The sequence below is a fragment of the Typopeltis vanoorti genome, chromosome 11, assembly GCF_054136105.1.
Source record: "Typopeltis vanoorti isolate ZY-2024b chromosome 11, IOZ_Tvanoo_1.0, whole genome shotgun sequence".
Taxonomy (NCBI): domain Eukaryota; kingdom Metazoa; phylum Arthropoda; class Arachnida; order Uropygi; family Thelyphonidae; genus Typopeltis; species Typopeltis vanoorti.
In genome coordinates, this window is record NC_143559.1 from 138,821,364 (window position 1) to 138,843,988 (window position 22,625).

Here is a 22,625-nt window from a genome sequence, read left to right on the forward strand (position 1 = left end):
TGCTTAAGAAGAAGTCTGGTGAGATAATAAACTTTGAAGGCAGCTTACCATTATTTCTTTGTCACTATCATTGAACAGTTGCAAACATCTAGTAGATCTTTGCAAAAATATCACCCCAGACAGTCAAATTATGCCAAAAGGTAAAAATGCACCAAACCAAGTGCTCTGCAATTGTAAAAAATTAAGCAAGCATTTTGAAGATCTAATTGCAGATATTGGAGATGGAAATTTCAGCTTGCTAATAAATGAATCGAATAATATCACAGCAAATAAGATTTTAGGAATTGCCATAATTTATTATAGCAAGAAATTCAACAAAATTATGCATACATTTCTGAGCATGATTGTTCTAGAAAAGTGTCATACTAGTGGTATTGTGGTTGCACTGAAAAAAGAGCTCTCGACAAAGAAATGGACATTAAAAATATCAGTTTTTTTTTTTATTGGTATAGACAAGTGATGGTAAACCTTTTTTACCCAGGTGTGTGAACTTTTTTTTTTTTTTTTTTTTTTTTTAAATATTGACGTTGATGTGCCACTTGCTTACATGCATTATAAATGTAACTACAACTGAAGGCATATATTCTCTCCTTAATTTTAATTATGTGTGTATACCATTCATTGCAACTGGAATGGTATTGTGCAATGTCTCACAGTTCTGCAGAATCTCCCCCCCAAAAAATTAGAATTTTTAATTGCCAAAATGTATAAGTACTTTTCACGTTCTTCAAGACAAACAGCATACAAAGAGCTGTATCAAACTATCAATGAAAATGATGCTCCTCTGAAAATCGTAAGCAACTGGGAACAAGATGGCTCTCCACTGAACCTGCAGTAAATAGAATTCTCAGCCAGTGGTTGGAATTAAAAATTCAAAGTCATGAGTGTGACTGAGAAATGTTAAAGCTCAAAAAAGAGATGTACAAAGATGAGAAGGATCTGTTGTAGTTTTTATTTTTGCATCCTGTTCTAGTTCAGCAAGTTGACAAAATTTTCTAATCTAACCATGCATATAAGACTAGATTATTTGAAGATCTTTCTCGTTTGGATCACTATTGCTAATATGTTAGTACTACCATCATCCAGAGTCTGACGCTCTAAATTCAGAGATTGATGACCCCAATATGGATCCCAAACAAAATCTTGGTTACAAATTTGAAAGAAAAATTTCAGAGCTGATGATATGAAAGAAATAACACAAAATGATCACAATATTAGAAATAGAGCAAGACAGTTTCTTCTTGGTCTCTTCAAATAGTTTAAGCAAAGGTTGCCTGAAAACTTGATTTTAAGAATGATCTCTTCTTTTTCTGTTGACAATACCCTGAATGCTGAAAGCATAAAAAGATGTTGCTGCTGCAAAATACCAGTACAATACTATCCACTTAAATAAATGGGCAAATATAGAAAACACTGAGCTGTTCTGGGGTGAAGCATGAGAAAACAAAAGATGCATCTGAATGAATCCATTTAAAGAAATTGCTCAGTGTGAAATAAATTTATTAATACTACCAAATTCGAATGCAGATAAAACCTCTGGTCATCTGGTTGTTAAAATTATGGAGCAATTAGTAAAAACATACACAGAACTAAAGATTAAGAGTAATATTTAAGGTCAGCATGCAGTGATTAGTTTATCCGCTCTCCAGCCAACAGGTTACAATCCCACAATTGCAAATCTCTGGGAACGGAGATTTGCAATTGTATTTAGGTGGTAGATGAGTTGCATATCTAGTACAAGACCACCATTCTATTTATTATATGGAGTGGTTTGAAAGAAAAAAATAAAATAAAATATATAAACTCATCTTAATGCTATGAGTGGGCTAAGGCTTCCATCCCCCTGTTAATTATATATACAGTTGATTCCGTTTAATTGGGGCAGCCGCTTTTTTTGGGACAAATCTTAAAGAACGGAAACCAAACCAACATATTAATACATAATTTAAACGCTTAATTGGGACAGTAGCTGAAAAGGAATTTAGCAATTTTTGATATATTTTATGGATTTTTCGAAAATATGGCAACACTACGTACACTAATATTATGCAACACTAGCGCGATGTGAATCCGTTATCTTTCGTTGTGCGTCTGCTTAAGACTCTACTGTACCTAGCGATATCGATTTATTGTATTTTATTTATTTTATTTAATTTAAAATTTCTAAATCTTTGCCAAGATGCCAAAAAATGATTTTACACTTTCAAGTAAAATTGCTTTGCTGGATAACATTAAAAGCCAGCCATTAAATACAAGCCATCATAGACTTTGCTGATATAATTGGTGTACCAAAATCTACCACAGCACGTCTCCTACAACAAGAAAATCAACTGCATGAGGAGTGGACATTACAGAAAGAAATTCCAGGAACATCCAAAAGAAAGCATGATGGAAAGGATCCAGAAGTTGAAGAAGCATTAGATCAATGGTTTTCTATAGTTAGCAGGCGAGGCGTGAATATCAGCGGCCCAGTGTTACAGGCGAAGTCAGAGGAGATCGCTAAAAAGCTGGAGCACAACGATTTTAAAGCAACTGCTGGTTGGTTGTCTCGATGGAAAGCGAGACACAATATCAAATTTAAAAAAGCACACAGTGGAAAGGGCAGTGCCAACAATGTAAGCACTAAACAATGGCAAAATACTAAAATCCTTACTTTTTTAGATAATTTCTGTTCAGATGATATTTACAACACTGATGAAACCGGCCTCTATTAACGTGCTACGACAGACGGCTCCCTGTGTTATAAGCACATTGCACTGTCAGGGTATAAAAGGGCAATGGACTACATTACTGTGCAAATATGTCAGGTATGGACAAACAAAAACTACTAATCATAGGAAAAAATGCTAAGCCTCGATGCTTTAAGGGGTTAAGAACAGAAAGTTTACCAGTAGAGTACCATACCAATAGTAATGCGTGGATGACTTCTGAAATTTTTCGGAATTGGCTTACGAGTTGGGACGTAGAATTACAATGTAAGCAGAGGAAAATTTTGTTGCTTCTCGATAATTGTGCTGCACACCCTCATTTAGATAATTTAAAAAATATAAGGCTGGAATTTCTTCCTCCTAATACAACATCCTTAGTGCAACCAATGGACATGGGAATAATAAAAAATTTAAAGACGTATCGAGGAAAATTGGTTAATTACATACTGGAATCCATTGATGACAACCTATTAACAAGTTCATCAACAGCCAGAGAGATCAGTGCAAAAATTTCCATTTTGCAAACAATACAGTTTGTCTCTGACAGTTGGCGAGCTATAAAAAGCAGCACAATACAAAACTGCTTTGCTGTTTGTGGTTTAAAACCTTTGGAGGCTCTTGAAATTTTGAGTAGTGATGAAAATGAAGACATACTGCAAGCTCCTATCATAAATAATGAAGAATTTTCAACAATAGATGACAATTTACCATGTTACGAAGAAAATGAAAACTTTGAAGATGCAATTGTTGAAGTCATTAAATCCAAACAAAAAAAAAAAAAAAAAAAAAAAAATATACACACAGGGTGGTTCAAAATTCCAAGTACAAACTTTAAGGGGAGGTAGAGAACATCAAAATCAACCATATTCACATAGAAAAGCTTAACTGAAAATGCCACCTGAAAGCGATAGGTGGCACTGTTCGCCAGCATTCCAGGTGAGCAATTGGGGGATTCCTCATTCAAGCTTTCAACGTTGTACAAAGAACGTGTGTCATTTTATGAACACTGAGATGGCAGACATGCACCTCATTTATGGGTTAGCTGACGGTAATGGACGAGCCGCTGTACGAATGTATCGCAAAACATACCCAAACAGATGTGTACAGCATCACCAAATGTTTGCACATTTACATTATAATTTGTGTGACTATAGTGGGTGGCCACAACTGATGCAAAATCTCTAGCCATGGAAGAGGAGGTATTGCATGCGATGGACAATAATCCAGAGACAAGCACACGTGCCGTTGCCTCTGCTATAAGAGTATCTTGATCAAGTGTATTGCACGTTTTACACTGAGTCCTTACATCCATTTCATCTGCAACAGGGACAGTTATTGATGGCCGAAGATTATTCTAGATGTCTGGAATTCATGCAGTGGTTTCTGCAGAAAAATGCCATAGACCCGGATTTTCCAACTTATGTTTTGTTCACGGATGAAGCTTCATTTACCCGTAAAAGGATCTTCAATCACTCAATGCTCATGTGTGGGCCCATGAGAACCCACACGCTATGCGATCACATGCTGCACAACACTTCGCCATTAATAGGCAGGTATCGTCGCTGACTGTTTAGTCGGCCCATACCTGTTACCACCCTGACTGGACTCCCAGAAGTATCAGACCTTTCTGGAAGAAGTTCTGCCGGATTTACTGAACAATGTTCCAATGACTGTGCGTCGGCAGATGTGGTTCCAATACGACAGGGCTCCAGCCCATTTTGGCATTTCTGTGCATCAGTATTTGGACAGGCCCTTTAGGGTTTGGTGGACCCATCACATGGTCCCCATGCTCACCTGATTCATCGAGCATTGATTTCTTTCTGTGGGGGACCCTTAAAGCCATGGTGTACGAGATGCCTGTTGCCTCTGACATGGACCTCGTGACAAGAATCAGCATCACCACTGCTAATATCCGGGAAACTCCAGGTATTTTCGAAAATGTATGACAATCGATGCGTCATTGTCAGGTATGCATCACTGCTAATGGTCGTAACTTTGAGCACCAACCTGATGTGAAACCATCTTATGTATCCAACTACTATTGAGGGATAATAATCTCCCTATCTTTACTTGTCAATATGTTCCACAACACCAAAGTAATTCCATGAGCTATTTTGCCAACTCTTGCAATGTCTTCCAAATTCAAATATCCACCATTATTCCCAGATTCCTAACCTCAGTTTCCTGTAAACTAGTATCAATATGATACAAAGTATAACAAAGTGACAATAGTTGATGAGGAAAGGCATGTACAGTAATTTGTTCAACCTTTACACTAATATCATTGCAGAATTGTAGAATGATTATAGGGACCGCTATAGGCTGTTGATGCACAAAATACAACCCCCTCACATCATGCCAATCCTACCATCAAGGTGTGGTCCCATTTCCAAAGGGCTATGACAATGCCAGCAAGCATTCCTATTTTAGGAAAAGGATATCCTCCTTGTAGGAGATAATGCCAACTAGACCTACTAGGTGGCAGATGATCATCACCCAGTAAAACACCACCACCACCACCCTACTGGATAAGGGAGCTGAAATAGATGTTGCAATGTCTACTACACAGAACAGGGATTTTATTTGTCCCCTCCAATCTTGAATCTAGCATATGTAGTAGCATATGCTAGATTTTTGGCACCCTTGGCAATTCATAGCTATGCATCTTTTTTTAGTGTGACAATTTTGATAATTAGTGAAATATCCTGTTACTGGCACATCCTTGGTAACTGATGCAGCATTCCTAAAACACTGAGTGTAAAGGACTAAACCTGACAGTAATGCATCTACAAGATGCTGATCCTCTGCTACACAATCACTACCATATCATGCCCAGGGGTAAGCTCAATGGAGCCTGATATCTTTACATGGGTAATGTCTCAAAATAACTACTCTTTCCATACAGTATGCTCCAATGTCCCTATCCATTCGCATTTGCTACAACTTCTGTAACAGTTTTTCCATGTGATATTCTATCAAATGCCTTGACAAGTCCCAGTAATATCACTGTGTAGCCATTTTCGTTATTCAATTCTGCTGTCACTTTATTATAAAATGTGAATAAATAAAAAATTACTAATTCAGGACCTACCTTTTACAAAATTGCTGCCCACTATACAGTCTTGCCATAAATAATGTTACAACTTCCGCACACACCCTGTAGTCTGAACAGAATCATGCAAGCCAGTTCCATTATTGATGCTGTGTGCGGCCAACATTTGCATTTTTTATCAGTAGAGAGAGCATTGTCTAGCTGTACAGCTTAACATGCAGTGGGGAGATTATGAGAACTTGTAACTGTGTAATAGCACTTTGAGATGTTGGTTGAAGGTTGGAAATGCAACCACCTGTTATTTTCAATGTGCTAGAAACATTCACAATCAGTAGGATGTTTGTGTATCTGACTATTAACTATTATAACAGAAGACGTATCTGACTGCCAAAGAACAGGTTGGTTATGCTGCATCAGAATGCACCAACTTCTGAGGGCTATGAAGGCAGGCCTCTGCCATAAATCCTGTGAGAATGCAGAAAGTGATGTCACAAGAGATGAATGTTTTGAAAATTTGACAAACATTTGTTGAAATATGACTTTTTTTTTTTTTGTTAATCTTCCTTGAATCTTATTCTTCTGTAAATCTTCCAGGCAAATGCAGGGGAAGAGGAGATTAAATACAGTCTGTGATTTTGAGTTTATTTTCATGCTCTCTTTCAAGTAAGTGAATTTGACTTTAAGTGCTCGTTAAAAACAGCACCTAGCATTATGGCAGAAGCAAGTAAAAAACACAAAGATGCATCTTTTCAAGAAAAGCAAAGAATTTAAATGTTATGATAAGTTGCCCAACAAGTCAGCTGGTGCTGCTGTGCATTTAAAAATTTCATAACCTCTTGTGTAAGATCTTAAAAAACAGAGCAAACATTGAAACTTCAGCTCTTACTAACGAGAAGATGGATTGAAAGAGACCAATCTGGTAAGGATACTCAAGGTTGAATTAGCATTAAAAATTTGATTTATTAACATTCGTGAAAGAATGCTTCGATTAATGCCTTTGATGTGTCAAAAAGCAGAACTTGCAAAAACAATGGACAAAGAAAATTTCACCGCAACTGATGATGGTTTAACTGGGAAAAGTGAGAAAATATTGTGTACAAGCATATTCATGGTGAAGAAAAAAGTGATAATTTTTTCTTTTTTTTTTTTTAAAATCAGCAGATGCGTGGATTAAGACTCGAGTGGCCAAAAATTATTGCTGAATATTTACAATGCAGACGAAACATGACTATTTTTGTGCATTGCCTGAGCATACTTATTTGTTTAAAAATGAAAGTACTAGAGGATTTAAATCTTCAAAAGAGCAAGTGACGGTTCTTTGTTGTGCTAATATGAAAGGTGAGAAACAAGAGCTCCTAATGATTGGAAAAAAGTAAAAATCCTTGGTGTTTTAAGTGTCAAAAGTTTGCCTGTTGACATATTCTAGTGCAAATGCTTGGATGACTAATGACATTTTAACAATTGGTTATTAAGTGAGATCTTAAATTAAAGATCACGATAAAGACTAAGTATTGCTTGATATAATGCCCCACTGACATCATATAACTATAGCATTTTGAATAGCTTCTCTCTTGGCACCTTGTCATGCCTTTTCAGATCTACAAAACTTCAATACAGATCTCTGTTATACTGCCATGATTTCTCAACTATTTCTCGTAACGTGAAGATCTGATCCCGGTAGCATGCATTTGGCCTGAATCCAGCTTGTTCTTCACCAAAGTTTTCTTCGACAATCCTTCTCAACTGTTTCTCAAGTATACTTGCGTAACTCTTACCAGGAACACTCACTAGAGAAATACCTCTCATTCAGTTTCATTTCCCTTTTTATATATGGATACCATGAGAGCTCTTCTCCAATCATCTGGAATTTGTCCCTCTGTCCGGGCTTTTGGAACTATGCAGCAAGGCCACTGTAAGATTTTATGCCTCCATACTTGAGCATTTCTGGTCGAATATCATCTACTCCTGTTGAGTGTTTTTTTTTTTTTTTTTTACTACTATGCTATCATAGCTTGTTTCATTTAGCAATTTTTTGAAATAATTACTTTATGGATATCTTTAAAGATCCTCCAGTTTTCATGTCACCTTTATCATCTAATTCCTTTTCCAGCACTCTTTCTTCTATTTCTAAGCTTCTTCAACAACCTCCAGAATATTTTGCCACCTTCTTGATATTTATTTTCTATGTTCTTACCAAAGTCTTCCCATGACTTTTGTTTAGCTAGTTTTACAGTGTTTAGCTTTCTTACATTTGTCTCTGTATTCTGTAAGAACATGAGCTGACTGATTTGCCAGGAACATTTGATATGCTTTCTTCTTTTCCTTCACTGCCCACCATGGAGTTCTGGTTTTTCTATCCTTGCACACAACCTCACATGCCTCTCTGGCTGAATCAATCAAGGTTTTCTACAAGACTTGCCACTGAATCTCCAAGGTTCAGTTCCTGTTCTCAAGCTCTTTCATTTTTTTTTCTCCCAATAATCTTTGGGTATTTTAATCTACAGTTCACATTTGAGAGCTACTCAACTTTTATTTGCTTTAAAACTTTCTTATAACATTATGTTAATAATAACCAGCCCATGTCCTGAGCAGGTATTTGCCATTATTAGCTTTGCTCTTTTCTCCAAAGTTTCCCAATATCTTTTTATATGTCTGACAATCATTTCCTACTCTGCTTTTATATCACCAACAAGGACCAACTTTTTCTTTTTCATTGTGTTAGCTGCTTTCTCTAATGCCTCAAAAAATTCCTGTGCCTATGATTCTACCTTAGTAGAACCATAGACACAAATAAGTGTCGTTGTCCAGTTCCCCATTCTGATATTTGTCCACATCACTCTACTTGAGACTGCCTACAATTCAAGAAGATTAGTCTCGTATTTAGTGTTGAATACTTTGGCTACTCCTCTTGATTGTCACATCCTGAATATAACATTATTTATAACAATATATTTATTGCTCAAAAAGATCTCACCAGTTTGTCTTTTGTTTCAGTTACCCCAATTATGTCAATCTGGTACTTATCTAAATCCTCAGCTAGCTCCATTTCTTTGCCATCCAGGCTTCTTATGTTGATAGTACCGATCTTGAACTCTGATGACGTTGAGTTGGGGTGTGTTTTAGAATTTGTTCCAGTAGCTGACTTTTTGCCATTTGTCCTGGTTCCCTGTCAAAAACAACCTGGGTCTTGTTGAACCGGGCGACACCCCACCTGGCATGAAATTCTGTCATGTTGTACCATCATTTTATATTTTGGCTTAAGCCAATAAGAATGCAATTTGGTTGGCTAAATCCCAAATTGACAGCCCATCCTTGTTCATTCAGTGTCCAGATAGATACTTAACAGGGCACGCCATGAGAAGGTGAAGATTGGACATTAGGTCAGAAGCCCTAGTCAGTTCTCCACATTCCTTTAAAGGCTATGTAGAGGTCTCCTCTCAGTTATACAGCTTTGACCATTAAGCCCCCCACCCCACATAATGTTACAGTCTAAAATAAGTAAGATATAACTATAACCAAATAGAATTACTAAAATAAGACTTAATTGTAGAACGCATGCAACACCAGAGACTAACTGCTCAAAATACATGATTTTTACTCCAAGTGCAATTGAGTTGTGCTTTTGTGCTATTCCTTGTCAGAAGGTGCCTTTTGACAGCCTGCCACACGTTACAACTGGAATGCTGAGTTAGGTTAGTGGTTTCCCCCGTTCCTCGACAGTCCTTTAGACCGGTTTGTAGCAGCATGTATTCATGGGACGGTTTGCCTGCTTGCAGGATGAAAACCCCCCAGATAAACTGGAGGGAGAACCCTGCTGTCCATTCCCAAGACCAGCTAACTTGGATATGGCTGAGAAAGATCCTTCAGCTCATCACGTCGCCTATGGGAATGGAACCTAGGACATTCCTTCCCTGGGCATATAGTTGCAAAGTGCATAGCCGCTAGGCTAACAGCACGGACAGAGGAAACAATACACCATGATTACAGGACTGCATTTTTACCCACTCTTCCTCCTGTACATAAATAACCTGCTCTCACTAATTTCAAATCCTATTCATAGCTTCACCGATGACAGTACTCTCCATTTCTACTTTTGATCTGACAAATCTTATAGTGATTATCTGTTAGAAAGCTCAAGAGCTACAGTAACCAATGTCTGAAACTGATGAGATGGAGACAACCTCATAGAAATCAATGTCACTAAAAGTCCTACTCGGGTCCTTTCCCTAACTTTTGATAATATCCAAACAGAATCAGATTTCTGTTCTTGGGCTGACCTACACGTTCTGCTATCTGGCACTTCGTGACTTCTGCATAGGAGTTTCATAAAGTGATTAGTGATGTTGCATCTTGTTTTTTTGTTAAAAACTTTATTAAATAAAAATATGCTATTTTGTCCAGTCTGCAAAATCTACTTGCATTGAGCGAGTATTTGAGAGCCCTAGTGTAGCAATGCATACATAGAACATTCGCTGCATTGTATGAGATCCCTCATGCTAACCATGCGCAAGTGCCACACACATGATTAGCATGAAAAGCAGAGCAAAAGTTGTGTGTTGCAAGTGTTCTACAGATGTCTTATTTTAGTGGATATTAATAATTATTTTTGGTTATATTTTACTCATTTTAGACTGTAAATCTGAGTGTGTGTTTATGAAATTTAATATGGGATATTGTTTTAGAAATTATTTTTAATACATGGCACTCACGCATGGTTAGCATGAGGGATCTCGTACAATGCAGCGAATGTTCTATGTATGCATTGCCAAGAATGAACGAGCTGTGGTACAAAAGTATGAATGGAGAGAATATTTATCAAATGTTTCATGTGCCAGTGAAAGAAATGCGAGTCATTTAGAAAGCAGGAAAATTAACTGACAAATGTTGAAGTAAGGAAAGATAGCGAAAGTGGCTTGGCAAACGTGAAGTAGTGAATGATAGTGCTTGGAATGAGAATGTGAAAGGAGTGGCTGATGAAGTGACAGTAAAGAGTGAAATAGGGCATTTATGTTGCGTCCTTCACAACACAAAATAAGAATTGAGTGACTAGAGAACCAATAGCCATGTGGTGCACCAGACAGGAGAATAAAAGGAAATGTGAATTTGGAAAATATGACAGTGGAAGAAACAGCAAACAAGGATATGATAATGTATTGAGATTTGATGGTAACAGGTATATTTGAGCAAGTAATGAAAGCATGTTTCCCAGGTGCAAAAAGCAGGGAGGTTAGTGAATGTGTTAGTTTGCAAAAGGGAGAAATGAAAAAGATGATTTTTATGGCAGGAACAAATGATTTCAAAGGGAAGAAATATGCTACAAGAGAAGATGAGTTGTTGCAAGAAACAAAAATGAAGAGTAAGGAAGTAAAAAATTGCAAGTCTGCTGCCTGAGTATGATAGGACAGAGTTGAGAAGGGTCATGATTGCTAATGAGACCACAAGAAGATTGTGAAATAGGAATGGCATGCAGTTTATTGATGTATAGAATGAATTTGATAGATGAAAGGATTTATACATGACTGGCAGACAGACTACATTTAAATGGTTATGGAGTTAGATGGTTGGAGAAAGTATTGTTTAGTGAGTCTGAAAGTGCAAAACCAGAGAAAGGAGAGATATTAGGGAGGATGTACTCAAGCATATGTCTGGCCACCCCTGTGATAAATGAGTGTGTGTACAGAAATACAGAAATAATTATTATTACTAAGAGATAATTATGCAATGCTGAATATGATTTCAAATGTGTCTGATTCAAATGGGTTAGTAATGATATTACACTAGGGTAATTGTATGTAGAAGCATGTACAGGAATGCAAGAAATATCAGAAATAAGGGAAAAGAGATTTTGGCATTGGTCGTCTCCACATGCCATAGGCATCAGTGAGACCTAGTTTACAGAAAATGCTATAGTTAAAGAGATAGAATGTGAAGGATAACAGGACAGGAGGCGGGATATTATTGGTGATAGCCAAAGAATTACAACCAACAAAATTAGAAGTTAAAGAGGATTTTGGGTATTTGGAAGATGGTTAATTTGAAACTGTCTGGTGTGAGATAGAGGCCAATAGTACAATTTATAATGTTGGATGCTGCCATAGACCTGGGATGGTGGTGGTGTTCACAGGAAGATGTAGATAACATGTATCGGCAGATTGTTATTTAGTGAACTGAATTCTACTGTCCGTGAGATGGAGGATGAAGGAGTAATGTGTCGGAGCCATGTAGTCAAATAAAGAGCACATCAATGTATCTTAATACTAGGTTTAAGAATAGCAGTATCAACAGCATGTTTTTCAAAATACCTCATATACTAATTGGCGAGAGGGGTAAAGCCCAAGGTTGTACTCTCAATTTCAATTAATAAATAGTATCTTTCCAAGTGGCCAGAATGAATGATAAAATTAATAAGCTCAATAAAAGTTTGAAAGAAATTCAGATTGGTATAAAGAGATGCAACATCAAAGCATATCATGATGTCATTATTACATAAAACTAAATTTTGGATTAAAGAGAGGAAGAATGACCTGCAAGTGGGGTTAAGGTAAGTAAGCCAAAAGTTAAGGTAAGTAGAGTAAGTAAGCCAAATAGCTAAATATTTGGCTAACTTACTCTCCCTCTTTTATGTAGCATCTACTCTGGGACAGAAGGTTACTGAGTTCAGAAATTTTTAGCAATCCACATACAGAGAGGAGGGGAACTAAACAGTTTGAGTATTTCAGGAGACTAAGATGTGATTTAAAGCCTTTATGTTTTCTATTGAGAACGAGTGGGTTCATAATCCAACAAGCAGTGCAGTCTCTGAGCAACACATTCGTTTTATGATTATATTCACTGGTAATGATAACCACAGTAGAATTACCCATGTGAGCTCTGGTAATCATTATGCTGTCTTTGTATAATTTTTACAGATAAAGGAGTTGGTTGTTAGAGGTCTCTTCTAGGCAGTGGAGCTTGAGAAAAGATGTTTGTGATATAAGCCTAATATTGTTGCTGATGACAGAAGGAAGATGCAAATAGTTCCATATACAGCATGAAGCCTAAAGATGGAACTTGATATAGTTACTACAAAAGTTGTGGATGAGGCTAAGCATGCTAAAAGCTGAGAAAAAGATCTATGCAAATTATATTTTCTAATGTGATTCTCCTTTATTTTTAGATATTCACTGCAGGCCAACATATCTGATATATTAGAGAAGATAAAATAAAGTTCAGGATTCAGAATTTACATAAGTTCTTTGTAATCCTCTTTAACTTCTAATGTTATAGAATGTGCTATACCAATCTGCTCTCGCAGTAAAGCAAAGCTAGAGCATCTGTAGATACAAAGACATTTGGAAAATCAAAATTTAATTTTCAGCTTAATACATGTAAGAATAATTCAAGTATCCCTACACCTTTACAAGATGGTTAGCCAGTTGAGTTCCCTTGATAAACAAAGTATCCGCTTATCATATTGCTTAACTTAGTGTGCTATACCTACTCCATGTAGCGTTAAAGATCTATTATTTAGACTTATATGCTGGTTTGAACTCATTTTAAGGTTTAATGGAATAAATACAGCACATAATTTAATTGATCATATATAGGAGTGATTAAACCTTTAATCACTCCTATATTTAGGAAATACAGAAGTGATTAAACATGTTTATTTATGTGCTGTATTTATTCCATCATCATAAAATTCCTGATATGTATCTTCAGAGGATGTACAGGATAATTATAATAGTAATACATGAAAAAGTTATTACTAACTTCTAATCAATTTTCCTCCTAATTAATCTGTTAACAATTCCAATATCATCAGATCTTATATTTATGTCTTTCAAGGCACTTTTTACTATAGCAGGCCACCTACATCTTCCTTTGGATCTTTTCCCTGCCATCCTGGCAAAGAACACTTGTGTAGCTAATCTTTCCTCTCCAATTCTGTTCAAGTGGCCATATCACCTGAAATTAGCTCTGCTAACACATTCCTGAATGCTACCAATGTCAAGTTCTTTCCTAATATCTTTGTTTTTTTAATGATATGCCCCATTGTTATACATACACTGTTCTGTTCAGTCCCTTAATCTTTTTCAAGAATCTCATATCTGTGGTCTTTGATCAAGAATTTTATTTCTAAGCCAGTTCTCAAATCCATAAGTTAAAATTAGTTTGAACACTGTCTTGTACACAGATAGTTTAGTGTTTTGCCCAATCTCAGTTGACTTCCTACCAACCAGCTCTGCTAATTCTGTTGTCTATTTACGAATTAAAATTTTTCATCTCGACTAAAAATTGTGCCTAAATAACCGAAATATTTTACTTGTTCTATAGGTCCTCCTTTCAGGATGCAGTTGATATGTTCAATGTTCCTGCCTGTTTTCAAACCAAATTTATTACAACAGTTATTCAATTTGGTCAAGAAATCCTGCAGACTTTTATTGCAAGTTTGGAAAGTACCATAATTTGGGTATGAGCAGCATTCCCAGATTACATAAACTTGTCATCTTCTCACAGCAACGTGCTATAAGTTAAGTGTTTTGTGTATGGAATTATAAAATAAAATAAATTAATGATTAACTTTTTTTTTTTTTTTATGCCAAGACAATATTCTTTGTGAATACAAATTATTATTCTTGGTGGAGATCCATATTAGCCTTTATGCACACAATACTCATATTACTCTCCTTCCATTCCATTCATTTACCACCTCCCAAGCAACGTCTAGTCTGCACACCTTTAATAACCACTCTTTCCCAACTTTCAGATGACTCCCAGCTATATCACATTTTGAAAAATTTTTCAAAACGTTACTAGAATCTGTTTAGTAACATACGTTACTAGATTACTCATGTGCCTTCTCCTCTACTGTCAACTAAACTGCAATTTCCTAAGGAGCATTCCACCAGGACCTGTCACCAGGTTGGTTACTCGTTTCAGGATCTTCTCCACCACCTCCCAAGAAATTCAGGTGACCAAATCTGTGTGCAGTAATTAAAGTAAGATAACTTCCCTATCTTTTTTGTTAACTGTTGCAATGTCTTTTGAACTTTAACTCTGTCCACCATTATCCCGAAACCGAGCTTCATCAATTTCCTGCAATCTAGATATACAATATGTAACCTTTCCATCCCAAAGTACATCTCTTACATTTTGTAACATTCAATTGACAACAATTATCCTTAACCTGCAATACAAATTTATTTAAATCTTACAGGCTCTTGAGGCACTCTGCTAATCACCCTCTCTCTCTCTCTCAGACATTCCATTCCACCATATACTACTCCCAGTATCTATCAGCTACCCCACCCTCCCCATCCACACCACCAGCTTCACATACATTCCCAAATGCTCCAACTCGAGTAATAGTTTTTTATGCAGTATTTTGTCCAATACCATAGGAATATATAGTTTGCTGTTTTGGGGGATCATAATCCACATATGGTCAAATGATAACTGTGCAAGAAATAAAAGATCACTGCATTTCTTGAGTATTTCCAACTACATTTTCCTCTTATGTTAGTAGAGCACAGGTGAAATTCAAAACCAGCACTGTACCTGTATGCATGACAACATACATTCATAATACCACATTAGTAGATCGGTTATTTCAGTCTGGGTTTTTGTGTGGAAATCAGTTCATGGGAGAATCCTTTCTATGAACTTCTGATCTACCAATTTTTCCATCCTAAATGTAGTATTCAGACAGGTAAGCATTTCATAAGGAGAAAATGCCTACTGTGGTAATGGCAAGTTTGTTTGGGACAGAGAGAATATACTTATTTGTGCCAGAAGGTTTGGAAACGTGTGCCAGAAAAGCTGAAGTCAGCTTATCTTACCAAGTTGATAAGTAAGAAATAATTGCTTTCTAGACAGTTTCTTGTTGGACTTTAAGATCTTAGATCTAACTTCAAAAAATTAAAAATGTTACTACATTTTATCACACCATAAATAACACATCTATATGCAAAATGCAATGACATGTCGGTACAAGCTTCCTCTCACATCCAAGGTTAGGTATCCGAAAATTCCTCACAATACGCTACGTTCGCTATTTCAAATATCTAAACAAACTCACTTTATCAATATATGTAATCATACCTACTGCCCATATTTAAATGGTCTTTATTTCTACATTTTTTCTTTTTAGTGCAATATTTTTGGGACCTTTCCATTTCAAAGGAAAGGGAAATAATGAAACTACTGCAAATATTTCTTAAATTAGTAATATTGAAAATAAAAGGGAATTGGATACACATTTACATTGCAATATTCAATTATGCCAATACATGAGTGAGTTGAGTAAATTCAGAGCAAAAAAAAAAAATGCTTTGGCTATCCTTTCCTAAAAGTGCTGCGTTTCCTACATAACTGATTGTGACAAAAATCTAAAATAGAAAAGAAAAATGAAACAAAAAAGAAAAGGCAAAACTTAAGCAACACCTACAAATCAATCGATTCTGGGTTAACCCTAAGTTGTCATTTCATTTCATACTTCGTCATAACTTAATATATATATAAATAATTCCTATAAAATTACTTGCTTGATATTTTTGCCAATGAATTATTACACTACCCGATGCTTACCTTATTATAAATAAGAATAACTAATCAATGAGACGGGCTTGTAAAAGACACCACTACGCCACCTCTACTCACAACACTAGCAATCTTTCCAACACAAGGTAAATAAAATGGCGTAGAAGCAAATCACGGGATTTGACGTCATGTCCCCAGTCTCGTGACCAGTTCAGTTGAGTAGCCCAAGAAACCTTATGAGAATGACATCATATTCCAAACTAGATTAACAAATTGTAATCTGAAAACAAGTTGCGTTTTTCATGCCAATTTATAGAAAAGAGAAAAGAATAATAGTAATTTTCATTTGACTTAATTATCTTATTATATTATTGCTATATATACATTATTTGAATTTTGGTTTCATACAAGGTCAAAGAATATATATGTTACGGTTAATGTGATAAATCCGGTTATTATTAATAATTACCGGTTAAAGTGAATACTGTACTTTACGAGAATTAATCACTTTAACTGGTTAAAGTGAATAATTCCTAGAGGAGTCTGATAAATGTAATAAAAACATGTTTATAGGTTTTATATATAGGTAGGTTCTTCTCCCATAGTCCTAAATGAACCGTTGGGTCATTCATGGCTGGTAGGTGATACTCTTTGCTAGCCTCCTCCAGTCGTCTCGGTCTCTTGTTCTTGATGTCAGTTGAGAAAGGGAGGAATTTGTCCATTTTTTGATGTTATCAGTCCATTTTAATCGAGGTCGGCCCCTAACCCTTGATCCCAGAATGATTCCTTCTAGGGTTTGCTTTGGAATGCCATTAGCCCTCTCCACATGTCCAAATCATTTCATCTGTCTTCTTCTAATGACTGTCATAATATTTTCCCTTTTTCTCCCATCTATTGAGTCAATCAGTTTTCGGACATTTTCATTGGTTTCATCAGCGGTATAGGGAATTCTCAAAAGTCTTCTGTAAGTTTTCATTGCGAAAGACTGGAGTCTCCTCTCATCTTCCTTCAATAAAGTCCAGGTCTCACAACCATACAAAAGGACAGTATTCACCAAAGTATCAAATAGTCTTAGTCTGGTTGTGATTGCTATTCTGTTATCTCCCCACAATGGTTTCAACTTCTGTAGGGCCACATTTAACATAGCAGTTCGGTATTTAACGTCGGTTTTTGAACGACCATCTTGACTCAACGTGCTTCCTAGATAAGTGAATTTGTTTGCATTCTCAATTTGTTTATTGCCAATTTGTATCTTTAAGAATTCAATGCCTAATTTTGAGGTTATCATTGTTTTTGTTTTTTGTAGATTTATGTATAATCCATATTTTTTTTAATGTTCAGAAAACGCGGCTGGTTATCTCTTCTAATTCTTCTTCACTTTCTGCCAGAAGATCGATATCGTCAGTGAATCGTAAGTTATTTATTCTTAGTCCGCCAAAAATATACTATTCCAGTGTCATATTCATAAAGAGCTTCATTTATGACATATTCCAGAAAACAATTAAAAGGAAGAGGGGACAAGATGCATCCCTGTCTTACCCCCCCGTTCTGCCCGGAACGGTTCACTGCTGTAATTTTTAATTTCAATTCTCATATCAGATGAGGAATAAAGAGATTTAATAATCCTAATGATTTTGTTGTCAATACCATAATGTTCTAAAATTTTCCATAATGCCTCATGCCATATTGAGTCAAATGCTTTTTGAAGGTCTAAGAAGTTGTGACAGATTATTTTGTTATGTTCTATGTATTTTTCGCCTAGTATATATATTGTAAAAATATGGTCGATTGTACTTCTGGACTTCCGGAAACCTACTTGTTCATCTGATAGTCTGTTTTCTATTTTCTTTTCGATTCTTGACAATAGTATTTTTAACAGGATTTTGCTTGGATGACTAATAAGGCTTATTGTTCTATATAGTTGCTACATTGCGTCCTGGAATAAATTTAGCAAGGTGTCTATGATGATGTCACCTCCTTAGCATATCAGTTCCACTGTGACACCATCACTTCCCGGTGATTTTCCAATTTTTGAGGAGCTAACTGCTGCAATAACTTCTTTTAATATCGGGTAATCTCCTTCCTCCGAACCTCCTGGCAAAATTCTGTCCAAAATATAATTCGGTCAATTGAGGGTCCTTTTGAAAAAGCTTGTTTGCGTAACATTTCCATCTATCAATTATTTTCTGGTTATCCGTGATAGGAGTTCCATCTTCATCTTCTATGCTCCAATTAATTGCGGTAAAAGGTTTGGTTAGCTTATTGATAATTTGAAAAGCACTTTTAGAATTATTTTTATTTAAGTCCTCTTCTATATTTTTGCATTCATCCAATATCCATAATTTTCTAGCATGTTTGATTTCCTTTTTAATAATCTTAGTAATATTTTTATGCTGTTCACTATTATCACCATATGAGATTTCAAATATCTTCTTTCGTCGCATAGGTGCAAAATATTGTTGATTATCCATGGTTTATTTATTTTCCTTTTGTATCCAAGGATTCCTTCAGCTGTCTAAGTTATCTTTTGTGAGAAGTATTTGGTTTTAGATTCGATACTATTATGTTCCTTGAAGCTTGTGTCAAAAATTTGTTTTAATTTGTATTTATATAGTATAATTATTTGGGGATCTTTTAATTTTTCTATATTATATCTTTTACGAGTTGATTTTGTTGGTAATCTTTTCCTCATTTTCATATTCACAGTTGCGATGATCATATTGTGGTCACTGCCAATGTCGTCTCCAGGAAATGATCTGGTACTTGTGAGGTTGATGGAGTTCTCAAATCTTGTGCTTACAATGATAAAGTCAATTTGGTTGTGTGTTTTACCATCAGGGGAAGTCCATGTCCATCTTCTGGAAGGTTTATGGGGAAATAGAGTGTTAGTAATGGTAAGTTCATTTTGTGAGGCAAAATTGATCAATTTAGAACCTCTTTCGTTTGTCTCCCCATAGCCATATGGTCCGACAAATGTGAGATAATCCTTGCCATTGTCTGTTCCAATTTTTGCATTCCAATCGCCCTGTACAATCAAAAGGTCTTTTCTATTCTTTATTTTTCTAATCTATAGGTTTCTATTTTTCTAATCTATAGGTAAGTTAGGTTAGGTTATAATGAAAAAAATAAGGAAAGTACTTCTTTTGCACTCTATGAAATCAGAAATCATTATAAACTAACCTAACCTAACAGATAAAGGTTAAGTTAGTTTATAATGAAAAATTGCACTCAATGAAATCAGAAATCATTATAACCTAACCTAACCTTTATCGGTTAGGTTAGGTTATAATGATTTCTGATTTCATTGAGTGCAAAAGAAGTAGTTTCCTTACTTTTTTCATTATAAACTAAACTAAACTAACCTAACCTTTATCGTTTAAGTTAGTTTATAATGATTTCTGATCTAACCTAAACTAAAGCAACCTAACCTTTATCAGTTAGGTTAAGTTAGGATAGTTTATAATGATTTCTGATTTCCGATTTCATTGAGGAAATCAGAAATCAAAAAAGAAGGAAATACTGCAAAAGAAGTATTTTCCTTACTTTTTTTCATTATAAACTAACTTAACCTAAGCTGTTATAATTTCTATTGAGAATGAAAACCTATATGCAAAACCTATAAACATGTTTTTATTACATTTACCAGACTCCTCTAGGAATTATTCACTTTAACCGGTTATAGTGATTAATTCTAATTATTCATTTTAACCGGTAATTATTAATAATAACCGAATTTATCACTTTATCCGTAATATATATACTAGAACTGCGGAAACCGAATATTACACGGCTGAACATAACGAGAGGAAAGCCGTGGTTACATGTTTTTAAATATTTCTCTTCTATGAACTTATCGATTTGCTTTACCTCAACTTAGTTTCTATTCAAAGTAATTTCTTTTCAAGAAACTATTTGTTGTTCATAATTATTAATGTTTTTATTAAATTATTAAAGATTTAGTAAAATAGTGGATTTTTTACATATTCAGTATATCAGAAAAAAAATCAGCTAACACCATTTTATTCCTGTATATAGGGAGTTGGCGATACCGTTTAGCCCTATCTAACTTTTGGAGACTGAGTGGGCAGTTCAATCTCCACTGGCAGCCAATCAGAGATAGCTGGCCCAAGGCCATAGAGTCAAAAGAAATTCATTCGATCTTCATAAAAGTTTATAGGAACTATACTCCTTCGTTATCGACAATTAAGAAATGGGCTGCCAAGCTGAAACGTGGCCGTGCTAGGCTTCAAGTTGATCCACGTGAAGGACGTCCAAAAAAATGTAACAACACCAGAAATCATTGATCAAGTGCACAATATGTTATTAGATGACTGGTGAGTCAAAGTGCGTGAAATTGCTGAGACTATAGCCATTTCAAAAGAACCTGTAGGATATATTTTGCATGAAGAATTGTAAATGAAAAAGTTTTGTGCAAGATTGGTGCTACTTGCTTACAGCAGATCAAAAATGCACTCATATGAAAATCTCTGATCAGTGCTCGGATTATTACTATTATGCGTCGATTTATTACTATGGATTCACTTGGATTCACAATTACACACACCAGAATCCAAACAGCAGTCGAAACAGAAGCCGTTTATTGCGCCAAAGAAGATAAAGTCAGCTCCATCAGCAGGAAAGGTCATGGCATCGGTGTTTTTGGATGCTAAAGGCATTTTGTTTATTAATTATCTTGAAAAGGGTAAAACAATAACCGGGGTATATAATTCAGATCTTTTAACCATCGTAGATGAAAAAATTGGTGAGAAAAGACCCGGTTTGCAGAAGAAAAAAATGATCTTTCATCAGGACAATGCACCTCCATACAAAGGTGTTTTGGCAATGGAAAAATTAAGGGATCTGCATTATGAATTGTTGGAACATCCACCCAATTCACCAAATTTGGCTCCCTCCGACTTCTAACTCTTCCCGAAACTAAAACTCTTCCTCGCTGGTCAGCGTTTTTCTTTGGATCAAGAGGCAATTGCAGCTGCAGAGAGATATTTCACAGAGCTTACTGAGAACTACTATAGGGACGGGATAATGGCGCTGGAGCATCGTTGGAATAAATGTATTAATTTTAAGGAAGATTATGTTGAAAAATAAAAATAATTCTGAAATTATAAATTCGCGTTTTCATTGTTAGGCTGAGAACTTTTCAGATCACCCTATGGTCTGAAAATTTCTCAGCCTAACAGTGAAAAAAACAATTGTAAATAAACAATAATTGTTTATATATATCTAACCTGCATGGTTGTGATTTTTTTCTTCAGTCGTTTCCAATCCTACTGACTTTGTCAGCATTGCCCACAAAGTGTTTCTGGTGAAATTTCTACAGGGTAGTTCTCCACTGCTTTCCCTACCCCATCTCCCATTTTTATGTGGCTTTGGGACTCGCATATGACTGGGATATTATTTATTTTCTTATTTATTATTCTTGACACTCCAAAAATTAATTAATGACAATATTAATGAGTGTAATCCATGTGTTTCAGGGGGGTCGGTTTGCCTGTTTCTGGGAATTTAAAACCTTTCAGGGTGAACTTTCCCTACCTCCATATGAGCCAGACTAACTCACTGTTAGTCAAAAGCAGGCGCGTGCCAGTAGTGTCCGGCGCCATGTGTAAAACTTAGGGTTGCACCCCTATACCCCTTCCCCCAGAAAAAACAACAAAAATAATTTGGAAAAAAATAAAGTAATTTATGTTATTTGGGAAGGAAATCATTTGCGAATTGCACCTTATATAGTTTAACGTAAATTAAGAGATAAATTTGTAGTTTTATAAAAACGAAAGTATTAAATAGTTTTTCGTACAAAATTAAATTAACTATATTTTATTTTGGCAAGAAAATCACTTTGTCATTTGCACTTAGTATAGGTATAAATAAGAAACAGATAAACTTACAAGTATATAAAATAGGAATATATTAAACATTATTGAGTAAAGAAATAGGTAAATAAATATTTAAACAATCACTTAGTGCATTGAACTTTTCTAGTTTTCAATAATGAAAATTCTCGAATTGTATATCAAGTTGATCCAAAATATCCGACTCTACTGATGTAATGGCAAGATTTGAAAGTCTGTCTTGTACCATTGTGGAACGCAAGTAGTTTTCAATAATTTTAAGTTTAGAAAAGGTTCTGCAGATGCTACAGATACTGGTAATGACAAAAGAATCCGAAGAGCAATTGTAAAGGTTGGATAAACTGCGATTAAGTTTCATGGCCCAAACGTGAGGGGATGGTAGTAGACACCGAAACCACCAATAGTCTTAATAGAATATGCGGCCGCAAATGCAGTGACGAGTCGGAAATGGAGGATGGACAGACAGAGGTTTCC

At 35.6% G+C, this 22,625-nt stretch overlaps 1 protein-coding gene across 1 annotated transcript in view; it reads right to left on the bottom strand.

The window, feature by feature from the left end:
• Positions 1-16,452, bottom strand: part of LOC150102111 (ras-related protein rab7-like) — an 89,475-nt gene extending 73,023 nt beyond the window's left edge. The window contains exon 1 of the mRNA XM_090401013.1: positions 16,330-16,452. The gene's annotated coding sequence lies outside the window, so the exon portion shown is untranslated. The remainder of the gene's footprint in view (positions 1-16,329) is intronic.
• Between the last annotated feature and the right edge of the window lie 6,173 nt (positions 16,453-22,625).